Genomic DNA, 6000 nt, shown 5'->3' on the forward strand with positions numbered 1-6000 from the left:
TTTTGACGACACAAACTGGCGTTTAACGCCAACTTCTTGTCCTATTCTAGCGTTAAACGCCAGAAACAGGTTACAAACTAGAGTTAAACGCCAGAAACAGGTTACAAGCTAGAGTTAAACGCCATAAATAGGCTGCAACTTGGCGTTTAACTCCAGAACAAGTCTTTACACATGGAAGCTTCAATGCTCAGCCCAAACACACACCAAGGGGGTCCCAGAAGTGGATTTCTGCACTATCTATCATAGTTTACTCATTTTCTGTAAACATAGGTTACTAGTTGAGTATAAAAACTACTTTTAGAGATTTATTTCGTACCTGATGATATTTTACATCTGAATTTGTATCTTCCACGGCATGAGTCTCTAAACCCCATGGTTGGGGGTGAGGAGCTCTGCTGTGTCTTGATGAATTAATGCAATTATTTCTGTTTTCTATTCAATCACGCTTGTTTCTATTCTAAGATATTCATTCACACTTCAACATGATGAATGTGATGATCCGTGACACTCATCACCATTCTCAACCTATGAACGCATGTCTAACAACCACTTCCGTTCTACCTTAGATTGAATGTATGTCTCTTGGGTTCCTGGTTCACGAGTTTGACTACCTCTCCTGACAACAGAGCATTAAAATCCGTGAGATCAGAGTCTTCATGGTTTAAGCTAGAATCAATTGGCAGCATTCCTGAGATCCGAAAAGTCTAAACCTTGTCTGTGGTATTTCGAGTAGGATCCGGGAAGGGATGACTGTGACGAGTTTCAAACTCATGAATGCTGGGCACAGTGACAGTGTGCAAAAGGATCAATGGATCCTATTCCAACATTAGTGAGAACCAACAGAAGATTAGCCATGTACATGGACCCTTTTCACTGAGAGGACGGCTGGTAGCCATTGACAATGGTGATCCACCAACATACAGCTTGCCATGGAAGGAGATCTGCGTGCGTGAAGAAGAAGACAGTAGGAAAGTAGAAATTCAGAAGATAGATCATCTCCAAAACCTCAACTTGTTCTCCATATTGCAAAACAAGTATCATTTAATTCATGCTCTTTTACTCTTCGCAATTAAAACTAAGAGCCACTATTGATATCCTGACTAAGAATAATAAGATAACCATAGCTTGCTTCAAGCCGGAAATCTCCGTGGGATCGACCCTTACTCACGTAAGGTATTGCTTGGACGACCCAGTGCACTTGCTAGTTAGTTGTGCGGAATTACAAAGTGTGATTGTAATTTTCGTGCACCAAGTTTTTGGTGCCGTTGCTGGGGATTGTTCGAGTTTGGACAACTGACGGTTCATCTTGTTGCTTAGATTAGGAAAAATTTAGTATTGTTGCTATATAGTCATCAAATTTGAGTTCTTTATTTTCTTGTGTCAACATTTTAAGTTTGGTGTTCTTTTTGTGTTCTTGAGTCTTTGAATTTTGTTCTTTTTGTTCTTGTAAGTCTTCAAAGTGTTCTTGAGTCTTCCTTGTGTTTTAATCTTAAAATTTTTAAGTTTGGTGTCCCTTGGTGTTTCCCTCCAAAAATTTTCGAAAAACAAGGGTGCCAGATTTAAAAATTTTAAGTCTTGTGTCTTTTGTGTGTTTTTCTCTTTCATCATAAAATTCAAAAATAAAAAAATATCTTATCTAACTATTTTTAAGAAAAAATTTCAAAATTGTTGATAAAAATTTCAGATTTCAATTTCAAAATTTTATCTTATCATATCTTAGCAGTCAAGTTTTCAAAAATCATATCTTTTTCAAATCTTTTCTTTTAATTATTTTTCTTACAAGTATCTTTTAAGACATATCTTTTTCTAAACTTCCTAACCACTTTCTCTCTCTTCATTTTTCGAAAAACCTTATCCCAATTTTTTAAATCTTTTTAATTAATTAATTAATTATTTTAGTTTTGAATTTTCCTTTAATTATTTTATGCTAACCCCACTACTGCTTCATATGGGAGTAGTATCTGTATACCCTCCATCGGAGTCAGTAGTTTTGAGTTAAATCCTCAGCTCATTATTATGGTGTAGCAAAATTGCCAGTATTCCGGTCTTTCACAGAAAGAACCTACTGAGTTTCTGGTACAGTTCTTACAAATTGCTGACACAGTACATGATAAAGAAGTAGATCAGGATGTCTATAGATTATTATTGTTTCTATTTGCTGTAAAAGACCAAGCTAAGAGGTGGTTAAATAACCAACTTAAGGCTTGCATAAGAACATGGAAACAGTTGTCAGACAAATTCCTGAATCAATATTTCCCTCCTAAGAGGATGACACAGCTAAGGCTAGACATCCAAGGCTTCAAACAAAGGGATAATGAATCTCTTTACGATGCCTGGGAGAGGTACAGAGAAATGCTAAGAAAATGCCCCTCTGAAATGTTTTCAGAGTGGGTGCAGTTAGACATCTTCTACTACGGGCTTACAGAAAAAGCTCAGATATCTCTAGATCACTCAGCTAGTGGATCTATACACATGAGAAAGACAATTGAAGAGGCTCAAGAGCTCATTGATACAGTTGCTAGAAATCAGCATCTGTACTTAAGTAGTGAGTCTTCCATGCAAGAAGAGGCTAAGGCAGTATCACTAAACTTAATCCTCCAGAACAAGTTGCTGAAATCAATCAGCAATTATATTATCTAACAGAACAGTTGGCAAAATTTAAAGAGATGTTACAAGACACTAAGGACGCTAACAAGAACATGGAAGCACAACTTGACCAAACAAGCCAGCAGTTATCAAAATAGATAACAGAAGAATACCAAGGAGTTCAATTAAGGAGTGGAAAAACATTAAATACCTCAACTCAAAGCAGCAGAAAGCCAAGAAAAGAACAAATAACAGAGGATGAGAAGACTGCTATCCAAAATCCCTCTGAGGATAGTAAGAGCCCAGAGAGGAATAATTTTGGCATTCAAACACCAGGAAAGGGTGAAAAATTGGCGTTAAACGGCCAGTGGACGCCCAGATCTGGCGTTCAAACGCCAGAAAAAGGGGAAAAGTGGCGTTAAACACCCAAACCATGTTCAGTTCTGGCATTCAAACGCCAGAAAAGGGTGAAAATATGGCGTTAAACGCCAATCCAGCCCCCAGTCTTGGCGTTCAAACGCCAATGAGGGGTCAGACATCTGCAAGTGCTGATAATAACTCCCTCAAGAAGGCTTCTCAACCTACCTCTGTAGGAAATAAACCTGCAGCAACCAAGGTTGAAGAATACAAAGCCAACATACCTTATCCTCAGAAACTCTGCCAAGCGGAATAGGATAAACAATTTGCCCACTTTGCAGACTATCTCAGGACTCTTGAAATCAAGATTCCGTTTGCAGAAGCACTTGAGCAAATACTCTCTTATGCTAAGTTCATGAAAGAGATCTTAAGTCATAAGAAGGATTGGAGAGAAACTGAAAAAGTTTTTCTCACTGAAGAATGTAGTGCAATCATTTTAAAGAGCTTACCAGAGAAGCTTAAGGATCTGGAAGCTTTATGATACCATGCACATTAGAGGGTACCTGTACCAAGACAACTTTATGTGATCTTGGGGCAAGTATGAACCTAATCCCTGCATCCACTATCAGAAAGCTTGGCTTGATTAAAGAGGTCAAACCAACCAGGATATATCTTCAACTTGTTGATGGCTCCATTAAATATCTATTAGGCGTGATTGAAGACATGATTGTCACAGTTGGGCCATTCGCCTTTCCCACTAACTTTGTGGTGCTGAAAATAGAGGAGCACAAGAGTGCAACTCTCATTCTAGGAAGACCTTTCCTAGCAACTGGACAAACTCTCATTGACGTCCAAAAAGGGGAAGTAACCCTGAGAGTCAATGAGGATGAGTTTAGGCTGAATGCTATTGAAGCAATGAAGCACCCAGACACATCAAAAGACTGCATGCATGTTGATATTATTGACTCCCTGGTACAGGAGATCAGTATGACTGAGAGTCTCGAATCAGGGCTAGAGGACATCTTTAAAGATGTTTAGCCTGATCCGGAAAAATCAGAGGAAATAAAAGAACCTCTAAAAATTCCTCAGGAAGAGGAGAAACCTCCTAAACCCGAGCTCAAACCACTACCACCATCCCTAAAATATGCATTTCTGGGAGAAGGTGAAACTTTTCCTGTAATCATAAGCTCTGTCTTAGAGCCACAGGAAGAGAAAGTACTAATTCAGGTGTTGAGGACACACAAGACAGCTCTTGGATGGTCCATTAGTGATTTCAAGGGCATTAGCCCAGCCAAATGCATGCACAAAATCCTACTGGAGGATAATGCCAAACCAGTGGTTCAACCACAAAGGCAGCTGAATCCAGCCATGAAGGAGGTGGTGCAGAAAGAGGTCACTAAATTACTAGAGGCTGGGATTATATATTCCATTTCTGATAGCCCCTGGGTGAGCCCTATCCAAGTTGTACCCAAAAAGGGAGGCATGACAGTGGTTCATAATGAAAAAAATGAACTGGTTCCTACAAGAACAGTTACAGGGTGGCGTATGTGTATTGACTACAGAAGACTCAATATTGCCACCAGAAAGGATCATTTTCCTTTACCATTCATAGACCAAATGTTAGAAAGGCTAGCAGGTCATGACTATTACTACTTTCTGGATGGCTACTCAGGCTACAATCAAATTGTAGTAGATCCCCAAGATCAAGAGAAAATAGCATTCACATGTCCATCTGGAGTATTTGCCTACAGAAGGATGCCATTTGGTCTGTGTAATGCACTGGCAACCTTTTAGAGATGCATGCTCTCTATTTTCTCTGATATGGTGGAAAATTTTTTGGAAGTCTTCATGGATGACTTCTCAGTATTTGGAGATTCATTCAGCTCCTGTCTTGACCATTTAGCACTTGTTATGAAAGGTGCCAATAGACCAACCTGGTTTTAAACTGGAAGAAATGTCACTTTATGGTGACTGAAGGAATTGTCCTTGGACACAATTTCAAACAAGGGGATAGAGGTGGATCAAGCCAAGGTAGAGGTAATTAAAAAATTACCACCACCAACCAATGTTAAGGCAATCAGAAGTTTTCTGGGACATGCAGGATTCTATAGGAGGTTTATAAATGATTTTTCAAAAATTGCAAAACCCCTAAGCAACTTGCATGTTGCTGACATGCCATTTATCTTTGACACAGAGTGTCTGCAAGCTTTTGAGACTCTGAAAGCTAAGTTGATCACAGCACCTGTCATATCTACACCAGACTGGACATTACCATTTGAATTAATGTGTGATGCCAGTGACCAGGCTATTGGTGCAGTATTAGGACAGAGGCACGATAAGCTTCTGCACGTCATTCACTATGCTAGCCGTGTTCTAAATGACGCACAAAAGAATTACACAACCACAGAAAAGGAGCTGCTTGCAGTGGTTTATGCCATTGACAAGTTTAGATCCTATCTAGTAGGATCAAAAGTGATTGTGTACACTAACCATGCTGCTCTTAAATATCTACTCACAAAGCAAGATTCAAAACCCAGGCTCATAAGATGGGTGTTGCTTCTGCAGGAGTTTGATATAGAAATAAGAGACAGAAAAGGGACAGAGAATCAAGTAGCAGATCACCTGTCCCGGATAGAACTAGTAGAAGGGATGTCTCTCCCCTCATTGAGATCTCTGAAACCTTTCTGGATGAGCAACTCTTTGCCATTCAGGAAGTGCCATGGTTTGCAGACATTGCAAACTACAAAGCTGCAAGATTCATCCCCAAGGAGTACAGTAGGCAGTAAAAGAAAAAATTACTTTCTGATGCGAAGTACTACTTCTGGGATGAACCATATCTCTTTAAGAGATGCGCAGACGGAATAATCTGTAGGTGCGTGCCTAGAGAAGAGGCACAGAAGATCCTATGGCATTGCCATGGATCACAATATGGAGTACATTTCGGAGGTGAGCGAACAGCCACCAGGGTCCTCTAATGTGGCTTCTACTGGCCTACTCTCTATAGAGACTCCCGAGAGTTTGTACGTAACTGTGACAGTTGCCAGAGAGCTGGTAATT

Source organism: Arachis duranensis, chromosome 10 (genome assembly GCF_000817695.3).
Source record: "Arachis duranensis cultivar V14167 chromosome 10, aradu.V14167.gnm2.J7QH, whole genome shotgun sequence".
In the NCBI taxonomy this organism is placed as follows: domain Eukaryota; kingdom Viridiplantae; phylum Streptophyta; class Magnoliopsida; order Fabales; family Fabaceae; genus Arachis; species Arachis duranensis.